Source organism: Stegodyphus dumicola, chromosome 12 (genome assembly GCF_044657685.1).
Source record: "Stegodyphus dumicola isolate Sdum_Otavi_A_Nest chromosome 12, ASM4465768v1".
NCBI lineage: Eukaryota > Metazoa > Arthropoda > Arachnida > Araneae > Eresidae > Stegodyphus > Stegodyphus dumicola.
Window position 1 is genome coordinate 63,467,101 of NC_140779.1, and position 27,294 is coordinate 63,494,394.

Sequence of the window (27,294 nt, forward strand, 5' to 3'; positions counted from 1 at the left end):
ACGTATGAATAGAGACTGCATTTCTAATCTTCTTACAATGGAGAAATGTATTGAAATTAAAGTTTTGATGGACTCAATGAACTGAATCTGGATTATAAAAAGTCTCGCCTTGAAGAGAGACATCTATTTTACATACACCCTGATAGAAACATGTACCTCTATGAAAACTTTTCAATACTAAAAATAACAATAAAACTTCATAAATAAAATTCAATAAAACTTTTAATACTCCCGAATTAACGTTGTAATAACAGGGATGAAGTCTATGGTTAATCCCAAATCACGGCTAATCCGACAGCAGGGGAAAACCATAGAAATTAGAAATAACTCATAATATAATTAACAAAAAAAAATAATACAATTGAAAGTTTACCTGTATTTTAAGCCGTTTAATTCGGAGTTCGTTATAAGTTAGTTCGTTTGATTATGTAAATTATATCATTAATTAAAATAAAGAAAGCACACTTCAAAACAGGAAAAGCAATGTTTATAGTATTATGTTACTCTTTTATTTTAATAAGAGTCAATAGGAAATAGAAGATTAATGATACTTAATTCATTTTTACGATTTAGCAATTCATTTTAAATGAATGATTTAACAATGATTTTACATATTCTGGATTTTGTTTTGCATGGTTTTACTTTATTTTTTCCAATCGTTATTTTTATTTTGGGACGAACATGTGCTTCACCTTCTAGTTTCCCCACTACGTTTCACTACCAGAATGAGTTTTCAGTATTGCAATTAATGCAAATAAGGTAGAAACGAGTATTTGAGCTCAGGTATAAGTCATTTCAGTAGAACAGCGTGTTCTACCTTTCAGCCATGTTGCTGCTATTAGTTTAAGTTGTTGCTATTCTACGGCAGTGCTTAATACGTATCTGCTAGTATGCGCCGCTGATCCTTAAAGAAAGGCCAACTATGCGAGTTGGTTCTGTTCAGCTTCTTCTAATTAATACTATTTAGTATTAGATTAATTTTATTTTTTCTATTTTGAATTGAAGCCAAAGCGGAGGCATTTTGCATGCCAAGAGTAATAATTTGTAATTAATCTGTAAATATATTTTGAATTAGAATAAAAGTTTTATTTTAACCCTTCTTTGGAGTTGTTACCTATATACAAGAACTCAGCGTTGGCTGCTTAATAATTATTCAGCATTCTAGTTTTCTTGTTTTAACTAGAATATTACAGTATAATTAAATTAGCTGCGTTATGAGGGGGAAAAATCCCTAAATACTGTGAGATCGTCTGGTATCACTATATTTATGAACCAAATTTTCCTTTTTCTTCTTCTTTTTATATTTCGCGTAGAAATTTTATTGTATTTTAGTGGTTTGTGGATGTTATTTTTCCATTGTTTCGGAATAAACAAACTTAACCGGTTTCTGAACAGGTTTGGTTTGTACTCAACCCACTAAATCCGTTCTCGATCAGTTGGGATGCAGCTGAAATTCCTGCATTTCCATTAAAGTTTGACTGCACGAAATAGAGAATTCGTACCTAATTCTAAAAGAAATTCAGCACCCAAAACCCTTTCTCTTGGTTAGTGCTTAAGGACTTCTGCACAAACTTCAGCTGGATAAATGAATCAATCCGGGCCTGTGCTAATAACTATAGCTTGCAGGACGGCATACACTTACAGGACGACATACACTTACAGGACGACATACACTTACAGGACGACACGGACATAAATACATCAATCTGTAACTGTTCTTCAACGGTACTGTTTGTGCTTATCGTTTTCTAAATCATTAAAATTGTGTTAAGAACACTTCTTTAAAGAACATAACAGTTTTTCAAAGACACTATTTTATGTTTTCTACCATAAAAAATGTAGCTATACTTAATTTTTTTAAATTTCATATTTTATGCCATGCAATTAAATCATACTTACATTTAATCTACTTTTTATTATTACGCCTTTTATCTGAATTTTTCAGTTAAAGCTTGATATTTCATAAAATGGGAAAAATTCTCTAATTTGAATTCCGAAATCAAAAATATGCTTTAGGAAATAATCAGTGTAACATTTGAGGAATTCTCGAAGGTCCAAATTATTCCTCATACTAATTCCCCCTCAGTTCGGACTTTTAAAACTTCCGAAATGTTTTTTAATAGTAACCTTATTAATGATGTCATTACTCCTTCGTTCTTTCGAGGTTGGAAAAATCTCTTTCTCTAGCCATAACGTTATTTCAGTCAAGCACTGAAGGCTCGTGTGACGTTACGACTTTTACTGTTAAGTGTTATCCGTAACAATAATTCTTTGTTAAAGTTGCTTTCGGTTTGGTATATTTGGAATATGTCAGAGCCCTATATGCCATTAGGGAGAGGTACTGCCCCCACTCCCAAAATGGGACCGTCTTATATCTCCCGTTCTACTGGGCCGATTGTCGAAATTTAACTTACGTTTTTCATGTCTCGAAAGCGCGACTTAGGACATGTATTAGATTTATATAAAGCATTGTTCGAATATAAATATTTTGATGCAAAATCGGACTTTTTCTGAAATAGCCTGCCGATTTTTTCCATATATCGATTCTACGACTCAAATTACGCCAAACTACCAGGTGTTGTAAAAATCGCGCTAGTAGTTTTTAAAAAATTAGATCTCAAATTCTAGCTGCTCCATGTTAATTGAATTTCATATTTATTTATTAATATATTTTTTATTAAACTTACTTGATTCTTTCTCCCAGAATACAAAATTTAGGCTTAATCCAAATATACTTAGAACATTATTTTATGTTTATTTTTAAATTTTGTTTTTTAAATATTTTTTCGAAATTTTTCGAAACGACTTTTGTATTATAACCTACACAATTTTTAACATCACCTTAAAGTGGATGTATTTGTAGGCATACCTGCAAAAAATTAGAGTTTTTTATTCAAAATTTCTAGTATATACGTGAATTTAGATATTGGCGCGTCTTCAAATTTGGCATATTTGTTATAAGAGATAATAACGCTGAATGTGGTTTACGCTCTTTGTTAAAATTATTTGAAATAATGAACGATGACTTTTTTTCCTCTCATCTGCAATGAAAAATGGTTGCTGTAAATTAAGAAGTTCGCCAACTGAATTATTCTTGGCACAAACTGAAAAAAATTCTCCAAGATACATTTTTGAATTTCTCCTTAAATTTCGCACCAAATTTTACAAAATTTAATAGTTAGGCATAATTTGAGTCGTAGAATCGAGCAAGGGGGGGGGGAAAGCTTGGCATGTGATTTCCGAAAAGGTCCGATTTTGTGTCAAAATACCCAAAAATAGAGCTAAGCTACATATAAATCTAATATATATCCTAAGTTTTACTTTCGGGACATGACAAACGAAATTTGAATTTCTTCAATCCTCCCAGTAGAACAGGAGATATAGAAACAGTGGCTCATATTCATGTAAACCACGAGAAAGGTAAACCTTCAGGTAAACCACTAGAAATTCCTTTCATCTGGTTTTGAGCTTGGGTACAGCTACCAGTGTTCGGTAGCCATGTTGCTCAGCCGCTGGTAGGCTTGTTAGAAAATTGGACTGATTTCCAATGCAAATTCATTCGGCAAAAAATAATCATGTTTGTTCTAATCTTTATGCTGAATTTCTTCATTTTACATATGTTTACAGCTTATAAGACAAATAAAAAAGAATATTTGTGTAATTTAATATTCAAGTTATGACAAGGCATTCAGTGGTTATCTGGGTAAGGGAAGAGATACCCTTGACAAGACATAGACTATAATTTAAAAGGGTAGACGACAATGTGGTCCTCACCTGGCCTGCGAATTCTCTCGCCACCAGGAATTCCGATTTTCTCTCAGACAGTGTATGTTAACGATACTCTTTCTATGTTGCTGTTGTCATCCCTACAATTGTGCTTGACCAATGGATCTAAAGTAGAGCGTCTGTAATAAGTGACAGGGATTTTGGATAGTCAAAGTTTAATTGCCACGAGTAAATTCAATCTAATTAAATTGGTTATTGCACTCATATGTAACAAGAAGATACTTTTAGATCTGATCTCTATAGACATAAACTCCCCTCCGAGGCTTGCCTGTTATCTATCAATTTTGGTTTATTTTAAAAACCAATATAGTTTTATTTACAGAATCATACAAGTTATCGAAAAAGTAAATACTTTTTTCCCTATTCGAACGTACATATTCTTATCAACGTGATAACACTTACAAAATATTCCAATTAGATATCAGAAACTCCATTATTTTTGTAAACGCACAGCCTCAAAGATTATATGTTAGGCTAGATCAACTGATTGAGTCAAAGTACAGTATGATTATATACATAATGAGAGAGATGCTTTTATGGAGGATCTCTCTGGGAAATACTTTTTTGTAGTCACACACACGCACATGAGGAAAACCATAGAAACTGCCAACCAGCCCAATCGCCAAGATTTGAAACGTCTACTGGACTACTGATGAGCCATTATACAAGTTAAAAATCTAAGAAGTTTTAGAAATCTTTGATATATTGAAATATTTAATCATGAAAATTATACAAGCAGTAGGCACAGAAGCTTGTCACAGTAATTAATGAAGTTTTATCTTCTATTATTACGAAAATTCGATGTATGAATGCGTTATTAGAGCAAAATATAAGTAATACAAAATGTGAGGTCAAAATACGTTTCGAAATTCACTTCAGAACACTTTTATTTGCTTGCATAATTCGTGTTTTGAATAGTGCAGTGTTCATCATCTGCGATACGTACAACTTTGACATACCGCCAGAACGGGGGACTGGCACAATGGCTGAAGAAAAGGAAGAACCATGAAATGTGGACCATCTAAGCAAAATCCATTTGTTGAGAAATTCTTCATTCAAGTGCCTGGTTTGTCTTTCAGCCAATGAGAAAACAGCCCATCTTACTGCAAAATGATATTTTGATGCAAATGAGAAATTGGGGGGGAGTGGAGAATTTTTGTTTCTCCGTGTCCAAGTAAACTTTTTTTGTGAAATTAAGTTTGATAAAAATGAAAGGTTCAATCCCAAAAGCGAGTTTTTATCAAAACTTTGAAACAATATCTGATAGCTTTGCGTCTCTCTAGTTCCTATATTTACAGGAAAGAATACTATATAAATATTGTCCCGAATTTTGCAGTTACTCTGTATAAAATCTAGCCTTTTATTTTTAAATGTTCAGTTTTTGAATAAAAGCGTAAACGTCCAGAGCGAGCCACAAAATTTGAGACTATACTGCAATAAAGAGTCTGATTATAGTTGGAAAATTAATGAACGGTAACAACGATACATTACAAAAACTATTTTATTTGTTTCAGAGTTTCAAAACTATGCTCACAGTTTCCGAAAGGAGAAATTAAAAAATTATTAAAAATTTTTCTCTTGCTTCACAAACCATTATCTTCTATGCAATCCTGAACTTCTTTATAAAATGACTTCCGTACATATTTTTCTGAAATTCAAAATAATTAATTAGTATGCAGGAGAATCATCCACTGCTTCCAATGCAATTAATAATCTCTCAGCCTAGAAAATTTATGATTGAAAAATGCATTGAAAATAGTTTAGAAAAACATCCCATATTTATTTCTCATTTCTAGTTAAATGACTTGAATCGTAAAATACTTTGCCTCTTTAATTATTTTTCCATTCACGAAGGTTACCATTAGAATATTCAAATAGCAAGGCAAAATCGTTCTTTGGAATATTTTTCCCAGCTGCAAATGTTGCGTGTAGATTACTAATAGCTAAAAAATTAATTTTAAAATAAAAAGTTAAGGACTGAACGTAAAATAAATGCTTTTGGAAAACTCGAAAGTATTCCCTGCTTAATTAGTAATCAGAACTAGCAGCTGTTGTCTCCTTATTCTTTCTCAGAATGTATAGGATAAATAGAACGAGTATTTATGGTTTCAAATAAATTTTTGTGTATGAATGTAACTTAAAAAAATTTATTTCCAATAAAAAGAATTTCTGCATTGAGAACATAGCTTCAGCGTACTCTTCGTAGTCATTTAATAATGCTTATAAAACAGTTAATAGCTTCCGCGACTAGAGCTGTAATACCCTGGGTTTGAGAAGACATCCTCTTATTGGTAGTAGGGTGGTTTCTAATTCAAAAAAGGAAAACTACCGGATTTCCTGATGACAATCATGCCGAAATTTTCAGTGGCGATCAAGCATGTGAATGAAACAATAGGTACGAAGCAATCCCCCAGGACAAGGTGTAAAAATTGCGCTTGAGCCTACAATATTTTGATCCATAGATAGGCAAATGTAACATATCTGTGATGACTGAGGCATTCTGTAGCCTAAGAGTCTTCTTTTTACGCTTCGTCTGGAATTTATTATGCATATGCTGGATATTTCACGCCACTTTGTGCGCTATTGTGTCATTTGTATTTTCGGTTGCTGGTTTCAGTTGTTGATAAAGAGTTTTGTTGTTCTGGTAAAGTAAAGTGATTTCATACAAAGCGCTTGACAATAGACTTTGTAATCATATCCTCTGTTGGATACTTCTATGTCATCTCCGTCACTAATATTTGTAAAACACGCAGATTACAAAACAATTAGATCATCGTAACCATTTAGCAGAATATTTTTGCGCCTGCAGAAGAGGGACCTGTGTCTCGCCCTCGAAACCGATAGTTTTATAAAAAAATCTATCCCAAATATGGTTGCTGCTTTGTCTAATTATTCCAAAGGGGTTTTGTCCCTGACTATTATTTTCGTTTTGCGATTTTGCGTCGAATCACTCTGAATGTCCGTTTCACTTTTCAAACTATTGCCACCAAATATTATCGCCCTGTATTATATTTGAAGAAATTAAATAATGAAGAATCTGAATAAATGTATGTCTGTTTCACGCATTGTAATAAAACAACGGTACCTAGAGCCATGCAATTTTGAATGACGTAATCCTACTGCGAATATGGGCACCTGGAAGCCCAAATTTGAAATTTGAGTGCGTTATATTATCTATTTCATATTTTGTAAAACTTTAGCGAATTTTTAATTAACAAACTCAAGGACATCAAAGCGAGCAATGGCAACGTTATACAGAAAAAAACATTTTTATCTCCAACGCGGAAATTCTAAAGATATGCTCAATTCAAAGTTATTTTGCGATATTGCTCTTGAAATTAATTTTATGATTTAAGTGCGAAGAACATGATATTTAATAAATAAAGGTAACACACAAAATGTGAACTAAACGCCCCTTTGGACGTAATTTAAAATCTGAAATTTTTTTTTTTTTTTTTTTTTTTTTTAAAGTTTTATCTTAGGGTATTTATTTTTCACTTTTTTATTTCTTTGGCATGTTTCTCTTCTTATTTTATTTTTGGATTTTACATTGCACAACACTAATTATTGGTTCAGCGTGTTCCTGTTCGTTATCACAGAACTTTTATATTGTTACTTTTTTTTTTCTTCCTTCACGTTCGTACGGGGTTCGTAGATTTGGAGTGAATGACGACGACACTTGACGAAATATCGAAACACACGTTATTGGCCAGTATTCTCAGGACAGCTCCCAAACATGTTTTTACAGTCGTCGAAGAACTAGTATACACACGCTGTAACAATCAGCGACACAGCCTTCTGGCAATCAGGCTATAACGTTGGAGACAGCTTCACTGCAAAGCACCAAAGTACAGCTCCCGACTGTGCTTGGTCGTTCTCGGAACTCCACGTACTCTCGAGACTCTCCACGCTACAACTCGTGATGCATTTGACGACACACAGAGCACAGTTGTCGACTCTTCGGTTCAGTCGTTCCCGGAGCTGAACACACTCTCTCGACGGTGCACTAACCGCGATACAGAGACTCTTTCGATGCACTCGGCACTCGCTGCTCGGCTGTCAACTCGATCGACTCCGCACGGACTGACTAACTCGAGACTAACTGTCTCGCTGCCCTGACACTAACTCTCCTCTTACCAGCAGGATTTATATGCTTTTGGCTTGTGTTCGAGAACATTCTGGGCTAAACCTGTAAGAATTCCTTCCAGAAGGTTCTCCATGCGTCCGTGGCATATTGCCAATTTCGTTGGTAAATATCTCCAAATAGGCGATTTCTCGCGAAATGTGGCAACCTTGCCTTCCCTTGATATTTTATGGCAACCCTAAACCTGCTTTGCGGGGAAGCTATCTTACCGCGCCTGGATATTTCGTAATAACATGATATGCACCCCACAAGGCAGGAATATTAGCACTCAACGATGTTATAACTCACATATACATTATGTTTCCTAATTTATGGGTGCAAATACAGCCGGTGCGTCCATCACTTTATAAGCCCTATTCTGGAGGTTACGGATAATTGCAGAATGCCAGGTCGTGACTATAGCTTTGATTTTCAGTTACAAAGGCAGCAGAAGCCTTAAAAATTATTTAAGAGTGCGATACATTTCTTTGATCTTGAAGACATGATTTGAGTACTATGAGGCTTTCATTATGTAAGTTATCGTGTCACAACAACTGCTGCGACCACTGAAATGGGCATGCCGAGACGTCTTGATTATTACATTGATACATATCGTTTTACAAAAACACAAACATAGAACATTTGTAACATAGCCACGTAAACTTCAGGACATACACTTCAAACTAGGCAAATATTTTAGAAGTACTATTAAAACTCGTGTTTATATAAAGCTTATAAAATGCCTGCATTTCTTAGACTAACCCTGTATTTCAGCTTTAATCAACCTGTTTTTCAGTTCTCAATAGATGCCATTAATGATTTTCCTGTTTATTGCCACTGCAAATGCCTTTATATTGTTACGAAATTTACAGGCGCGGTAAAATGGCTTCCCCACAAAGCAGTTTTAGGGTTTCCATAAAATAGCAAGGGAAGGCAGGGCTGCCACATTTGGCGAGAAATCGGCCATTTTGCGACAAAATTGGCGATATGTCATGAACGGATGGAGAACCTTCTGGAACGAATTCTTAACCGGTTTAGCCCAGAATGTTCTCGAACTCAAGCCGAAAGCTATATAAGCCCTGCTGGTCCGCAGTCAGGGAGTGTGCCCCGTCGAGAGGGCGAGTGAGTGTGCCTCGCATAGAGTGCGAGAGAGTTAGTATCGAGTTGGTGTCTCGTCTAGCGAGTCAATCCCAGCGAAGCCGATCGAGTTGAGAGCCGGTCAGCGAGTGCCGAGTGGATCGTCGAGTGCACCGAAATTGTCTCGTAGTGTTCCGCGGTTAGTGCATAGTCGAGAGAGCGCGTTGAGCTCCGGGAACGATGAACCGGAGAGTCGGGAGCTGTGCTCTGTGTGTTATCGAGTGCATCGCGAGTTGTAGCGTGGAGAGTCTCGAGAGTACGCGGAGTTCCGATAACGACCAAGCAGAGTCGGGAGCTGTACTCTACTGCTTTGCCGTGAAGCTGTCTCTACCGTGATAGCGTGATAACCTGGAGGCTGTGTCACTGATCGTGTCAGCATGTTTATAGTAGTTCATCGACGACTGTAAAAACGTGTTTTGGAGCTGTCCTGACAATACTGGCCATTAAAGCGGGTTTCGATACTTCATCATCAAGTGTCGTCGTTATTCACTCGAAATCTACGAACCCTGTACGAACGTGAAGGAAGAGAAAAACGCAACAATTGGTGTCAGAAATGAAATTTGCGCGTGAATGTCAGTGACTCGCCTGCAGAGGAAAGCCATAGCGGAGGAAACGAAGACTTTGATGGACTTCCTAGCCGAGATAAAAGCCGGATATGAAGAGATGAAGGCTGAAATTAAAGCCGGACTGGCTGAGATAAAAGCCAGATATAAAGAGATGACAGCTGAGATCAAAGCCAGACTGAAAGAGATGGAAGCCGGATATGATGAGATAAAGCTGGATGTAAAGAGATGACAGCTGAGATCAAAGCCGGACTGAAAGAGATGAAAGCCGGACTGGAAGAGAAGAAAAGCCGACGAGAAGAAATAAATGTCGGCCAAGGAAAAGTGCGAGAACAACTCCGTCAGGTAAAAGGCGAGCTTATGTAAGAAACTAGAGCCATTAAAGACGAAGTAGAAATGAAGAAAGTAGCTAATGAACTGCCTGAGAAAGATCAAGAAATGACGAATGAAACATCTAACGGGATTAAAGGGAAACAACGAAAACATGAAGAAATAAAAGACGGGAAAGAAGCTTTTGATTCACAAGTGCCTGAAGTGGAAGAAAGTGAAAATGCGACTGTTAAGTTCGTCGAAAATGATAGTAAAGTTACGAAGTCGCAGTTAACAAGTATTGAACCATCAGAAAGTTCATGTGATGCGGAGATGGAGGAAGCTGATGTGCAGCTTAAGCAGTGTGCTCCAGTATTGCAAGAAAATTCACCCACCTCACAAACTGAGTGTATGCCTGATAGTATAGGTTTTGCAGACAAGGACTTGATTTTGATTCTAAACCAGGATATTTGCGTTTGTAAGGTATCGGGCTCCATTCATGACTCTGATGCAGAATTTTAAGCTGGTTCCCAGGAAACGGAGGAAAATGTGCATGTACCAGCTGCTGCAAATACCGATGTGAACTGTATACATGATGCGAACAAACTTCAGAGTGGTGAACACAGAACACTTCAGAGTGGTTTCCATCCACAGAAAGATCTGTTTCAGTTCATTTTCTAGATGGAAAGTTTCAAACAACTGATTCTTCAGACTGTGATATGCAGAACAGAAATGCATCTGAGAACTGCAGTGTAAAAGAAATTGACCCGGGTATAACTAATGAAGAGACTGAGACTGTAATTCATTCTGAACTTTGTAATAATTTAAAATTGTTATGTGTTTAATTGGTGTATATAACTTGTATATAGTGTAAATATTTGTTTCGTTAATTATGTTACTTGTTTATTTTATTATGTTTTGTTTGTAGTGAATTTGGCTTCTGACCAAGGGTTGTACTGCCCGGGACGGGCAGTCCTTTGAGGGGGCAGTGTTGTACAGTTGAAATGTACAGGCGCGGTAAGATTGCTTCCCCGCAAAGCAGTTTTAGGGTTGCCATAAAATGGCAATGGTAGGCAGGGTTTCCACATTAGGCGAGAAATAGCCCATTTGACGACAAAATTGGCGATATGCCATGGACAGATAGAGAACCTTCTGGAACAAATTCTTACCGGTTTAGCCCAGAATGTTCTCGAACACAAGCCGAAAGCTATATAAACCCTGCTGGACCGCAGTCAGGCAGTGTGTGCCTCGTCGAGAGGGCGAGTGAATGTGCCTCGCATAGAGTGCGAGAGAGTTAGTATCGAGTTGGTGTCTCGTCTAGCGAGTCAATCCCTGCGAAGCCGATCGAGTTGACAGCCGGGCAGCGAGTGCCGAGTGGGTCGTCGAGTGCACCGAAAGAATCTCGTAGTGTATCGCACTTAGTGCATCGTCGAGAGCGGTTACTGCATCGTGCTCCGGGAACGACTGAACCGAAGAGTCGGGAGCTGTGCTCTGTATTTTGTCGAGTGCATCGCGAGTTGTAGCGTGGTGCGCCTCGAGAATACGTGGAGTTCCGAGAACGACCAAGCAGAGTCGGGAGCTGTACTTCAGTGCTTTGCCGTGAAGCTGTCTCCACCGTGGTAGCCTGATAACCTGGAGGCTGTGTCGCAGATAGTGTCAGCGTGTTTATATTAGTTCATCGACGACTGTAAAAACGCGTTTTGGAGCTGTCCTGACAATACTGGCCAATAAAGTGGGTTTCGTTACTTCATCAAGTAGTATTGTCATTATTCACTCCAAATCCTCACGAACCCCGTACGATCGTGAAGGGAGAAAATAACGTAACAATATGTTATATTCTTATATTTTCTTGTAATAATTATTAGAAACGTTGGACTAACTTATCACTGTGCAGCATATATTTATTAACATTAGTTCAGTTTTTGTTGTTATATTTATTATTCGGTACCTTTGAATTGTAATTTATTTTAATATTCCGTTAGAAACAATTTTTCACGACAACTGTATATCAATTTTTTATAGATTAGGAATCTAATAGTTTGATAAAAATAAAAAATACTTGAGACTACAAGAATTTAACCTTAAGGAGGGATAAATCAAATGTTTGCTTTAGTATGTCTTGAAAATCTTTTTTAAGTCTTTTACGAACACTTAATCCATCTTTTAAGAAATATTCCGTAGATTATATTGACGTTGTCTTAGAAGTACTTAACGTAAAGTGTTTCATTTAAAAGTTGCATTTCACGAACTCGACGTAGAATTTTCTTCGTCAAGATCTTTTCCTGTAAATTTACCAAGATTTATGATGGGGTTCATCACACAGAGCTAGAACTGGGAAAAAGCCTCTTCCTAGGTTTTTTTGATCTCCATAGAAAAATAAATTAAAATATATGTAAACTTTATATTCTTGCGAGCTACCGTTTCGGGGATGCCTCTTTAAATAGTCACTTCTGCTGAAGAAACTGACCATGTATACTTTATAAAGACGCAATTGTCAGACTTCTGAAGAAAATTCAGTTCATTAAGCTTAAAAATATCTCAAAATAATAACTTGTTTCTACTCCACGACAATGTGCTGTCACACTATTCCATTCTCGTCAAGCAGTTCCTAATTAAGAAAAGTATTATTGCGAAATGCCCAGCTTCAGTAAGATGGCTTTCCCACAAAGCGGTTTTAGGGTTGCCAGAAAATGATATGGAAGGTAGGGTTGCCAGATTTGGCGCGAAATCGTCCATCTGCCGACAAAATTGGTAATATGCCATAGACGGAGCGAGAATATTTCTAGAACGAATTCTTCCCAGTTTTCTCGAGAATATTCTCGAAGGCACGTCAAAAGCTGTAAATACCCTGCCTGTATGCGAAGTAGAAGTTTATTATGAAGAGTTTAGTAGTAGTGCTTTGAGTTCAGAAATTAGCTTGAGAGCGATCGACCGAATCGGGAGCTGTACTTTAGTGCTTTGTCGTGAAGCTGTCTTCATCGTTGTAGACTGAAGGTTGTGTTTCTGATTGCTTCACAGTGTTTTTCGTAGTTTTTGAATGATTGTAAACGTGTCTGTCCTGTGTAATACCGGCGAATAAATTGTGTTTTGATTCTTCATCAAATGTTGTTATCAATTATTGGAAATCTAACGAAATTCGAAATTCGCAAATTCATGACTGCAATCTATGGTGATACAACAGCCTCCTTTGCCACTATCAAAATGTTCGCTGTCATGTTTAGATAAGGCATCCGTAGATGATCGGAGTTGACGCCCCAGTGTGAGTGCTATCATCGCAGAAATATGCGTTTTCCGTTATTAGTTAAGGAACTTATAATGGAAAATAAGATGAATAACAGTGTCTCATATTGTTACGAAAATCTGAAACAGTAGTAACTATACTGGATCAGTAAAAATAGTATTCTGCTCGAAAAGCGCGGCATAATGAAGAACTGCGTCAGATGGGTGCTTGGAACGTTGACTCTGAAATAAAGAAACGACGGGTGAGTGTTTGTGAGAACTCCTGTCCATGATAAGTTGCGATAAAAATGTTGTTTATGGTTACTGAACAGAAAACTAAACATAGCTTCGGCGTCTTGACCCAGAAATTCTAGGTATCGTGGGAGTTAGGTGAAACCACTGTTTGTTGATTATAGCATAATAATGAAAACAGAACATCTACAAAATGCCATGATAACAGATGTTTATTACGATATCTGCACTCTCAGTTCCGACAAGCTTTAAAGGTAAACAGCCGTAGACTATTCAGAAAATCCGAAGCAAACTCTTTTACATGAAAGGGGGTACAAGGTTCAGATTTTGCAGATTTCTATCCAGCAATGAGGATTTCAGTTTCTTTCCATTCACCTTATTCAGCAAATCTGATCTAAAGGACTCATTTTTATTTCAAAACTTGAAACAGTATTTTCGAGGATTAGTTTAAGGGGATGATGCCGTTCATAAATTCTTTAAAGACCTGTTTTTCTCCTGGAATTTTTTTCAAAACCTGAAGCAATATTTTTGAGGTTCAGGTTACAGTGACGATAATGATTTGAAAGATGCCTTCAGAAATGCTTTAAACGCATGATAAAACATCTATTTATGTATTGAAATTTGGATCTCGGTACTTTTCCGTTTTGCCGGCAAAAGCGATAAAGTCGCCAATAATGGTACAACTGATGTGAAACGGAATATCCTCGCTGGCAACCTTTTACTCTTCATTTTCAAAACACGTCGCAGTCATTTCTTATCAGATTGATTGGTTCTTTCAATACTAGCATACATTTATATAGAAGTTTTACCAGATAGTACAATTTTATGCCCTAAGGCCACTCTCGGTAATTAAGTCAATTAGAATGCAATCACACCGCTCACCCGAAGGCTAAAATATAGAAAAGGCAAAGTCAAGGCCTAAATTCATCAATTCTAATGAGAATACACTAGCGAAGTAAAGCACTGCGGTCTGAGTAGGCTATTCGTACAAATTGAAATAATTCTTGCATTTAAACTTCCCAATTCCAAATTAAGATTTAACTTGAAATTAATGTAGATAATTACTCAGATTATTAGATTTTCGTAGCGTAGTTTACGTGAGATGAGATCACTTGGTGTCACGTGATATGAACCGGCGAATCATCTTGTTGAACCATATAAATTCTTAAGTTAATGCCTTTTTACAAAATTTTAAACGATATTAAAATGTTTATGCCTTCAAAATAAAAAATTCTTAGAACTAACATTTGTTAAAACCTTTTATGCGTATACTGTATGTTGTCGTTAATAAAGTCTGCTTGGCGAGATTTGCGTCGGCAAAACATAAAAGTACCCGGATCTCTTTATACCTTCTGTGCTAAGTGCATTGAAGTCAAAAGAAACGGATGTCAAAACCTCAGAAAACAACTTGATACATTTATCGTATGCAAACTATTAGGCTTAAAACTTACTGAACTTCCCTTTCATGACAGGCTTCAAAAATATTCAAAATCCAGTTTTTCTATCTTCGTTGTAAGACTTCTAAGAATTTTAAATATAGCAGTATGATGATTTATAAAACATTATGTAAAAATTAGTTTCGGATGGCAGTTCAGCTTTCTAAAATAAATTTCTGCTATGTTAGAGTTACATCGAAGCGCAGTTAAAATTTAACGCTTTCTACAGCGCAGATGATGTTATATATTAGAAATCACTTACCGAAAGAAAGTTTTTGACACATTTAAGCGGATGTTAATAATCTAATCCATATCAAACTCTCATTTAATCAAGCAGGATGAAAATGATTTTAAAGAAAGCATTAGGAAACTATTTTTTTAAATATTTCGTGGATCGCTGACATTAAATTTTCATCAACTCGCTAGGATCAGAGAAACATTATAAAATAAAATTTCCTGTACGTTAAAAATGAAAAATGCTGCTTTGGGTTATTTAGCAATTTTTTCTCTTTTTTCTACATTTTACGTGAAGTTAAAAGTACTTAGAATATGTTTATGGAAAAAGTGTCAAAAATAAATAAATATTTTAACGTTATAAAATGAATATTGTACTTTTTAAGTTTTCTATCAAAACCTTATATTTATGTAATGGTTTAATACATAGCGATAAGCGCAAAGTGAACCTAAATTATTAGGAAAGATGTTTTATAAAAAGCGTTCACACCTAATGGCACGAAATTAAATTTTTTATTTCGCATTAATATTTTATTTATGCATGTTCATAAATTCATATATGAGTTTCGATTTGAATTCGAAACATGGATCTTCAGGCTCTCTAGTTTTAAGTTTTGAGAAGTCTACTCAAAATGTCTATTTTAAATAATTATTGGGAATGACTTTTACGGCGTTAGATCTGATTTGACAGTAAGAAAGTGTGCTTCACTTTAGTCTGCTCTTCATTCTTGCTGCTTCACCTTTGCTTTTTTGTTAGAACATATTCCTTTAAGTCTAATCAGTGTATTTGAGCTGCCACTTTATTTGTTTGATGGTATGGCTGGCTGTCTTAGCTTCGAACCTTGGTTCGAATTGAGAAGGCATGAACATTTATAAGTATATAATGTCTTTGTGGGATGGGGAACTTAATATGCTATATGACCAAAAGAGACTGGTGTTAGGAGAAAAACGAAAGAAGGATAGAAGACCTTCAGATCCATAACCCAGGTTATGCCTCGGACAGACTTTGTTTGCCAGGTACTTGAGCTTTTATATCATCAAAGTGTTACCCACTGAGTCTCGTGCTTTTACCCGTTTGCCCTTTAAATGCATAGAGTGTAAGGAATTACCTATTTTTCCAGTGCTTGCTGGCGTGATGTAAGTGGTTAGCATGTTCAAATAACAATGGAAGTTCCATGTTTCGAATCCCGGCAAGATGCAATTGATGTTCAACATTTCGTGGCTCCAAAAAAAAAAAAAAATAAAATAAAATAAAATAAAAATTCGCCTTAGGTTTATAAGGCAATGCTTAGGCAAAGGTTATAAAATATAAAACATATATACAAAATATTATTTTTTAATCCCAAACATTTCATTTCATTTTTAATTGTTTCATCAATTGTATTTAACAGTATTATTATCCATGAAAAATAGTTGGCATTCTATTCAAAAACTAGTTTTGTCTTCGATACCATCCAGAGCTTTACTTATGCAACATTCATTAAGGGGACTCATACACCTTAAAACCCATTAGATGTTCGAATAGGTGACTGTTGCAAGAATTTGGATAACTTATTTAATTTAAAATCAATTACTACCAACGTTTTACAACTGACTACATAATTTGGCTGCTTTCTGAAATAGTAATCAGAAAGTTTGTGTTGCCATAAATATTTTTATAATTTAATCCGCTTTGTGACAACATTTTTCGTCATGTTTCCAACTTGCGCGCAGAGTCTAAAATATTCTGTTTCATAATTTAATTCCATATTTAATATATAGCCTTTATAACATTTGGAAACTACTGTGAACCTAAAATTCTAAAAATGTCATGTTAAATTTTTATTTTATTTTAAGTTGAGTTTATAAAATGTATTTTATTGAAAAAATTTGTAATGTTTTCGTCCACAAAATTTTTCAGTATTAAAATATTCATCAGATTGTTGGTTCAGTTAGAAAATAGTGCCCATTTAAAGACTTCCATCCAATTTCAAGTATGTACCATTAGCCATTTTTAAAATATTATGCGTGGAAGGTGGAAACATGCGAAATATTGTGCCACAAAGAGGATTAAATTACAAAAATATTTGTGGTAACACAAACTTTCTGGTTACTAGTTTCCAAAGCAGCTATATTATGTAGTCAGCTGTCAAAAGTTGGAAGTAATTGCTTTTAATATAAATAAAATATCCCAATTCTTGCAGCAGTCACATATTCGAAGATCATGAGGGTTTAAGGTGTATGAGTCCCCTTAAAAGAATTTTTAACTGTCTTTCGTTTATAACTTCCCATGCATTTGCTTCGATATACATGCTCTTTGAAATGTCGGAAACAGAAATTCCAGTTTTTCCCAAATTTTGTGAAATCCCCGACTTATACTTTCAAGCCATAACATGCAGTTCAATTTAATGTAGATTTTCGTAAAACTAAAAAGGTTGAGTTTTATTTTATGTAAACTCTGCACTTTAGTAAACCTTTAGTAAAGCTGTAAAGGATACGTATTCAGAACATGTCAAAGCAAACAAGATATAAAAAATGAGGAAAGATGCACTTTTTTATAAAAAAAAGGTTTCGTCAAATTTCATGAAATTAATAAATTTTAGATCTTATTTTAATGCAATATCATTACATTTTTTTTATAAATTTCAAATTGTACGAAACGCACGTAGTCTAGAAGTTATTAAAGCGAACACATTTTAATAAATAAGCTACATTCATCCCCCGCAGTTTTAAGCATAGGTTGGCTTATTAGTTTCAGCAGCCCTTAAAAACTCAAGATAACACACGTATGGTGATTATTTAACATAAACCAACAAAATATTTGCCATAATACAAATAACGGGCGATCATTTATGGCGGAAAAATGAAGCTTATAAAAGAAACACTTAAGAAAAAGAAAAATAATCGTCGTTGTAGCAACAAAGACGAAAGCATAATATCGAGCCTTTTTTCTATTAAAAGAATATCCTTATACAATCATTTATCAGATTATCTTGGCATCATTAATTATGCAAGACAACATTTCGCAGTGTGTGGTGCGCGATTTTCTAGAGAGCTTGAAAGTTTTCCAAAGGAATAAAAAAATTTTTCTACACTAAGAAATAAAAATATATCTGGTAATATTTTTATATAATTTTAAAAATGTCTATTAACACTTCTTAAAACTTCTACTTATAGTGGTACAGAAAAGTTTTAAAATTAGGAGTCTTAGGAAATTTAGGAAAAAAGCCTTATTAGTGGGGTGCAAGTTATACAACGAGATACACATACTACTTAGCATTAGAAACGCGTTTTATTATTTACAGTAATGGTAAAATATTTTTACCATAAATTATATAGATAGGAAGACGCATTATAAAGAAATTTAATTAGATATGTTAAAAATTATAGGTATAAACTATTAAAAATTATGTTGCAGATATTTATATTTACTTTTAACTAGCAAGCTAAGCTTAATGTTAAGCTTTCCTATAAGCCTTCATTCCCCTAATTGCCAATGCCAGAATATAAAATAAATATGGTAGCGCGCGTGAAGGAATGAAGATTCTACCTTGAGGAGAAAAAGTTTAAATACCAAGTTTTTGAAGGAACGTTACAGAGTTAGGCTATTGCCTTCACCTCTGTAACGTAAGCTTCTGTTTCCGCATTTATTGCTGGTTTACAAAGCAAAACAACATTTACTTTGCTACCACTAGTTTCGACACGGTTTTAAGTAACAGGAGTTTTCTGAGCTTAACTTCTACTATTTGCGAATATCTTCGAATTTTTATTTTAGTTCTTGTGATTTGAGTCAACGCCCGAGTGAGGCGTTAACGTTAAGTTAATGCATTGGGAATTTTAAAGAGTTAAAAGGTACTTTTAACCCTTCTCCTGTGTAGTACCTACACGCACTACTTACTACACGTACAGTTGACACTTAGAACATAAGCAAGTGGTTCCTACAATGTAAGCTTCTTTTAAATTGCATACTTAAGCAATGGCTGCTTTGATCTCAAAAGCAAATCGAAGTCAAACGACTAAACAAATTGCCATTTCTTAAAGCATCACTTGCAATTCTGAATTTGCCATTTTTAGAAATGGCAGTTTATCAGGCCGGGTGGATGATAGTACACTGGTACTGTAACATAACCAGAAGCTGATAATAAAATAGTCAAACTAAGCTACAGATACTACTGACCTCAATATATAAAGCTTAAACGTCTATCGTGTATCATTTTCAAGGGCAGAAAAGGACTTTTTACTGAGACAAAAATAGATCTGTATGAAAGACGTAAAGCATGGAAGTGTGCATGAAATAAGAGACATATAATAAATACAAAGAGTGGGAGCGTAAAATCAAAATATTATACTTGTAATAAATGCACTATATACTAGAATACGGCCTAGATATGCTTAGATAACTGATTCAGGCTGCGAGAAAAATGTAGACACAAATAGGCTAGGCAATTTATGTTGAGTAAGTCTGCGCATTAATTAATGTACACTTCACAGCAATATATAAGAAGGGTCCTTGGAACTGAAGTCCTAGTCTATTTGCCTTTATCAACCTCTCCAAAGGTTGAATTGGCATTTGGCTTGACAGATTTTAAATGCCTTAAAGCCATTAGAGTCTTACATGTCTCTGCCTTTCCCGCTATTCAAACATGTTCTGAACGACGCTGGGATCCGTCAATCTGAGTAAACTTCATATAGTTTTAGTGCAGTACCTGGTTTGGAACATGACTTTTAAAACCTTTTATATATGGAGAAAATCTTAAAATATTAGTTTTCTTTCAGAAAACCTCTAAATGGAATCAGAGGTAAATTTATACTTATGCCTGTTTTGAATATTTCTAGTGGAACTTGTAGCGAATTTTCACGCATTCTGAAGAACTCCGTGTGGAAAACGCTGGCCGAGATTAAAAATAAAGGGGTATGGTTTAAAAAAAGTGTTATTAACTATTTGATATGAGGATTACCAGTTTAAAGGTATTTAAGCTGAAGCTATTAAAATATAAAAAAGTGATAATCTATACTATTAAAATCTGTGCTCGTGTCTGTTTGTTTGTAAAATCATCTCCTCAGGAACGGCGGGGAGTTGAGTTTCGAGAGAGGCTCTCCTCGGATTTCAAAAATTTGTGGGAAGCCATTTCGATCATTATTATCTTCATACAACGTTAATAAGTCGAAATATTAATTAAAAACTCCGAAAGCACTAATTTTTGCACTCATTTTACCGAGTGGCAACAGTCCCTTGCGTTGGAGATAAAAATGCTTTATTTCGAAAAGTGTTGTTAGTTCTCCCTTTCAAATCGTAGAGTGTGTTAACCAAAAATTTATCAGCTTTACGAAATATAATTTAAAATTTGCTACAATTGCTAGACTTGATGTCTAAAGAGCTAATATAATCTTCTCTGATTAATTCGCTAAAAAGTATCCTTTATACAAAAATATCGTGTAACAGCTAATCTGACAAAAACCGAGAACAACCCATCGATCATCTCCTCATTGGTTCTCGAAATGTCCAGAGAGGTGCCATCAGCTAAAGTAAAAAACGTGGATTTGGAATTTATAGAGCATTTGCAGTTTTCTTTTATTGAGAGAGATCGATGTACTTAATTGTTGCCAGGCAGATGTCTAGATCGGCAGTAATACCAACTTATATATGTACACAGCAGAGAACGTCTATTAGATGCCTTTTTCTCATCTCAAACATGTACTTAAACATAAAGGAAAGCTGTCTCTAATTATGAGAAAAATCTCCCACTTTACAATCTCCCCCACTTAAAGGACGTCTATGAAGGCAGAAATGGAGTCATCAGATCAGGCGCCACTTGTAGAGTCACTGAGAAATTTTTGGTGCAGGAAAGGAGAAAAGGCTTTAGTGTAGATTTGGGTTCTCCTTCGATTAACAACACATTTTGTTCGATTTTTGGCGATGAAACCCCATTTCTGGTTACCATGACAGTTTTAACTTTATTTAAGCTTCCTGATTTTTTTCAAGTGAAAATAGATCGATGTGTACATGGGCAAAACTAAAGCAGTGCCTAGTTTGTGCAATTGTATGATTTTTTTTAAGTGAAAATAGATCGATGTGTACATGGGCAAAATTAAAGCAGTGCCTAGTTTGTGCAATTCTATAATTTTTTTAAGTGAAAATAGATCCATCTGTACATGGATATCGATTTTGTGTAATTCTTTGACTTCTTATTTTGTTTTTGTGTAACGGCCATCTTGAAATTGTGTCTTCCTGGCGTCAATCTTGGTGTCAAAAAATAATCGGGGAAAACAAAAAAAAAAAAAAAAAAAAAAAAAAAAAAAAAAAAAGAGGCACATTATTGTAAACTTTTACCGGAGAAAAAATCGACTACGCTCTTGGCTGGATTCGAATTCCGGACCTTCCGACTGCAAGCCTGACATGCTTTCAATTACACCTCGAAGGCATACAGTAAGGAAGGAGAAAACTCCTAATACTTTCTTGGAATGTTTGTTTTACATATAAATGCAGTAATACTGCCTCTTTCACCCCATGAATAATATAAGTATTTAGTATAAGAATTTCTCATTCTTATACTAAAACGCGTTACATAAGTGACAAATTAACTCTCAAAGAGAAACCAGATGAATCGCAATTGTTTATGTTTAACTGGGAGCCCATATTTAACATACACGTTCATTAGTAGACTTTATTGAACCGTGGACTAGATTATAAACCCACTTCCATCCAATCAGCTTCCTGCGGACTTGCTGACGGGGCACGAAATAATAACCGAATGAGGTTTGATGGCTCTACTAATGAAATCTGCTGACTCGAACTGATTATCAGCAACTAATGGCATTATCGGGATTAAATCTTCGCCAGAGCGACCGATTTAGTGTTGCACGGTTTCGGCCCACCCTGTCAATAAATATGTAAACATTTAAACTCGATGATAGAAAAGCGACGAATTTGAAACCATTCTTAATTTAACTGTACTTTTAATGTTGTTCAAAAGGAATATCAGAAAGAGAAACTGAAGAGCATGAAAATGTGATTCGATGATATTTTTCGACTTTTCTAATGATACTTTATAGGCAAAAAGTTCAAATTTCCAAACAAATGTTAATCTTATTTTTATAAAATTAATGGTTTTGAATGATGAGAAAAGGAAAAGCTTTGCGACAGTTAAAATCGAATAAAAATTTCTGATGTAAGTGAGTATAAATTTCTAATACATCCGATAACAAATTTTACATAGCGTGTCTGGTAATAGTCATGGTAGAAAGATATTTAATATTATCGTAATAATTTTATGTGAAAACTGAGTTCCTCTAAAGATGATATTCGGTAAGGGCTACTTTTTCACTTCAAATAACAAGTAAAAATTTCACACGCTGTTCAAATGAGCTTCAGAATTATAAAAAAGAATTTTCTTTCTTACTACAAATCATCGCTCGAAATTAGATATAATGTAAATTCATATGCATGGACAGTTTTATGCAGTTTCTGTAGTTTAAGGAATGTGTGTATTTGTTTGCAATGTTAAATGATGTTCATATTATAAAATTTTCAGAATTTCGCTGCTTTCTTTCACATTTCTAGCCAAAGTTTATGTAGGAACTACTACTAAAATATACAGGTGATTTAAATGTCGTGCACATCGAATTATGAGATGCTGTGGAAATTCTAATCGATGGCAAATTGTTTCCATTTATGAAGTTCTATATAGAAGTAATGTATAAGTTGAAATTTCAGTTATAGTTTATATTATTAGCTTAAAAAACTTTTTGTTTGATGCAAGACGGAAATGAGGTTTTACAAAACAGAATGAAATACAATGTCTGAAGCAGAGAAACCTCATATGCTTAAACATGCTTTATTTAATCCAATCTAACTTTCTAGTCTGTGGTAATGTTATATTCAGTTTATTTAAATTTCTGTTTAATTTAGAAATTCGATTAACTAAAGTCAACTAAAAGCAGTGGGCTGTTAACAATGAAGATCAAATCCTTTTACTACAAAAAAAGCATCATCTGCGTGGTTACATGGTGTCTAAAAAAATTAATCAATTTTGAAAAATTGTCAAAATACGGCAAATTGCGTAGGAAGTTTTGGAGGATTAGTTTTCAGCTTAATATGATGTAAATGGTGTAAAGATTAAAATTCAGTGCTGATTAATTTGATCTTCAAACGAGAATATGCTAGAAAACATCATCACTAAATAAAAAATATCTATAAAGAATTTTGAATATATTTTCCATTGTCATTGCAAAAACAAAAATAAATTTCAAGATTTACCTTAAACAAAGAGAAAGAATTTATATAAAACTAGATCATATATATATATATATATATATATATATATATATATAAAATTTTTAAAGAATGTAGGAATTTTGTTTGAGTCTATTAATTTACCCATGTGTATATCTAGCACGATAAAGACATCGTGCTCATCGATATTCAGTGCTTTCTCTGATGTAGCTAGAGCCTCTATGTTAATTACGCAATTGAAAATATAATCGAAGAATGAAGCAGCGGCTAATTTCCACATTCATTTATGCGTTTAGAATTATTAGCATTTAAAAGCTGCTACAATATTGGGAACTTTCAGAGGAAAACTTACTAAATATGACACGCTATCAAAATTCAAATCACGCTATAGGAATTTTAAAACTATGTGCATCAAAGAGCACATGTTGAACAGAATGGCGAAAATATTATAAACCCTTTCAGTTTCTCATTTAGATGCAAATCTTCAAATGCATTTTCATAGATTCTAGTCATGTTATTCATAAATTCCCGACTAGTTCAATTATCTGTTTGTGAATTTTGAAAATAACACAGAACTGTAATTTTACTATGTAAACTTTAAGTTAAGACCATACTTTCGAACTATCATTTACTATGTACACCTTGGCGTTATGTAAATGCGTATCAAGTGAATGAAAGAGTAGACTTGTCGTTCCTGAGTGGAGATGGTCTTCATAGGGAAGTAAAGTTTATTTTCTTATATCCTCAGAAATACTCGTCACTTCCACAAGTGATCGCCTGAGAAACGTTATCGCCGTGACAAAGTTTTCGTATTTGAAATATGAAGACTAATGCATATTAAGTTCTCATAAATTTGTGAAAATAAAATGAGGAAAGGAAGTCAAAGTGATCACATCACTATAAAGAAACAATTCAATACGATAGAATATCGTAAAAATGAAAAATTGATTACAGAAATTACTATCTCAAAAAGAATACCTAGTTAACTCTCAAATTTTGGGACACGAATTATGCGTTATAAATAATTCTTAATTAAATATATAAATTTGAATACTTTTGTGTCCCCAGACGATAATTTCTGGCAATAAGTGGGACTTACGTATCGCAGAATAAGTTTTAGGAGTTTAAGAAAGGAAAAAGGAGTTAAAAGATCACAATCGTGTTGTGATTTTCTATAACTTTAAAGCGGCGCTGAATAAGAAGAATGCCTTCAACGTTTACAGTTAGCATATGAAAACTTAAATAAAATAAACTTAAATAAAACTTAAAGGCATATATATATATATCATCAACAGTTATTATGAAAGCGTAAAAAAGGCCTGTATGTTTCATCAACAGTTGTTACGAAAACGTAAAAAAAGGCATGTATGTTTCATCAATAGTTATTACGAAAACGTATAAAATGGCATGTATTTTTCGTCAACAGTTATGAGTTTAGAAATAATGTGGTGTCCACCATTCATTATGTAATTTTAAGGCTTCTTTACTGATATCGACTAGGTCCGGTTTCTGGTGTCACGTCAATATATGACGGACTACACGACAATGGAAATGAAGTTCTAGCTCGTGCCACTCTATTCCGATGGCTTAAAGAACTTCGTAGATGTCGAAATTCTCTCCTGGATGAAGAACACACAATAAATCCTTTGTCTGCTATAGTTCCAGAAAATGTGTCTGCCATATGAAAAATAGTTTAATCAATGATAATCACGGTACCTATTAAATGATACAGAAGTAACTTAACATCGCACCTGCAGCTATATATAAAAATGTTCATGAAGAACTGCATATAGAAAAATATCTTTGTCGTGTAGTCTCTCATAGATTAACGTAACACCAAAAACCGGACCTACTCAGAATCAGCCATGTTAGTCTAAAGGCATATGCATCTACTATTCTATAAAATCTTTCAATATTCAACCTGGGCCACCTCTATCGAGTGGTTCTACTGGTAAATCATAATACATTTTAAAAGAGTTCTTTTAAGCTATAATTAAAATCTGAACGCCTTCAGATTGTTTTTTTTTTGGGGGGGGGATAGCCTGAGAAGTGATCGAAGGAATTCGTGGGAAATGGCCTAATTCATTGGCGATTTAAATATGTTTCGCATGAGAACATTAAAAAAGAACACTACATGACCGATATTGCTCCCACGTAAAGGAAGAGATGCACAGCCAAGTGTTACTTAGGAATCGAACATACTTTTTAGGTTTTTCCGTTAATCGCTATATCCCTCAAAGCGGCACATTCGAAGTTTAGTTAATAACTATTTAAAAATAAAATTAAAATTGATTCCTAAGTAAACCAACTTTTTTGGTTTACCCTTTAGTTTAAATTTTAAATTCAATGGAAAAACTCTAAGATGAATTTCTATATTTTCATTTTCGTTTTAGAAAAAGTTACTTCATTTAATGCTTCATTATTATTAACTACAAGCGAATATTACGTGTTCCTAAGATGTGATTACATTTATATTTAGGTTTTGATTATATAATGTAAGAATTTTTCGAAGTTAATTGAATAAGTAGTTAATTTAATAATTTTAAGTTTTTTGCTCAAAGAGATCGTAAAATAAATCAAAATACAGTGGATGGACAAAAATATGGAAACACCTTGTGAAATGCATGTTTGAAAAGAAAGATTGATTTTAATGAAATATGTAGGTGGCGCTGGCGTTTTTGACTACTGACTCCACCTATACAACTTCGTAAATGTGCTAAACAGTTCAGTTGTTGTCGGAGTACTGTTATGGGAGGTTGTCATTGCATTATGTCAGAGTTAACAGACTTCGAACGTGGGCAAATTGTTGGAGCATCTATGGTAGGTGCTTCCGTAAGCAATGTAGCCGAGGTGTTTAGTGTTTCAAGAGGTACTGTATCGAAGATTTATTCCGCATATTTGAAAAGCGTAAAAACATCATCTGCTAAATCACAGCGCGGACGAAAGTGTGTCCTGAGTGATCGTGACAGACGATCATTAAGGGCAATTGTGACGAAAAATAAGAAGACCACAGCTGCAAAAGTTACTGCTGAAATGAATGTTGTGTTACCGAACCCTGTGAGTACCAAAACAATTAGAAGGGAGCTTCATAAACAGGGAATTGCTGGCCGTGCTGCAATTGAGAAGCCACTCATCAGTGATGCTAATGCCCGTAACAGGAAAAGGTGGTGTTTAAGTCATAAAGCCTGGACTATAGAGCAGTGGAAGCGAGTAATATGGTCTGACGAGTCTTTTTTCACATTATTTCCCACTTCTGCCTGAGTTTACATCTGGAGAACGCCATCTCAAGCCTATAATACAGACTGCTTGTTGCCAAGAGTGAAACATGGCAGGGGTTCTGTTATGGTTTGGGCAGCCATATCGTGGTTCTCTGCTAGCTCCATGATAACTGTGTCAGGGCACGACTGCCAAGACTTATGTGAACATTTTGGCCGATCAAGTTCATCCCATGGTACAAATTTGTTTCCCGATGGTGATGGTGTCTTCCAAAACGACAAAGCTCCTGTTCACACAGCTCACATTGTCCAGGACTGGTTTTCTGAGCACGAGGATGAGTTGTCCCCTCTCCCCTGGCCACCACAGTCACCAGACCGGAATATTATCGAACCTTTGTGGTCTACATTGGAACGGAAAGTGCGTTCTTGTTATCCACCGCCAACATCGTTATCTGAACTTGCCACCGTTTTGCAGGAAGAATGGTATAATATTCCCTTGGCAAACATACAGGAACTGTATTTATCCATTTCGAGAAGACTGCAAGCTGTTTTGGATGCCAACGGGTTTCCTACACCATATTAAGCAAAGAAACATGTTTTTTTAAAGGTGTTTCCATATTTTTGTCCAACCCCTGTATATATTGCGTGATTTAGCCACTGTTTAAAATTGACTGTATTTAATTTATTAAATGATGAATAATATTCATATAGCACAAAATCTCCTTAACATATCCTGGAGATATGGATCACGGGATATACGTACTTTCTCATGATATACGAATATCTCTATAACTTTCCAAACGCATCA

At 34.8% G+C, this 27,294-nt stretch overlaps 1 protein-coding gene across 2 annotated transcripts in view; it reads left to right on the forward strand.

The window, feature by feature from the left end:
• The window catches only part of LOC118200031 (locomotion-related protein Hikaru genki-like), a 292,672-nt gene that overhangs the window by 31,683 nt on the left and 233,695 nt on the right, over window positions 1–27,294 (forward strand). The gene's annotated exons all lie outside the window — the stretch shown is intronic.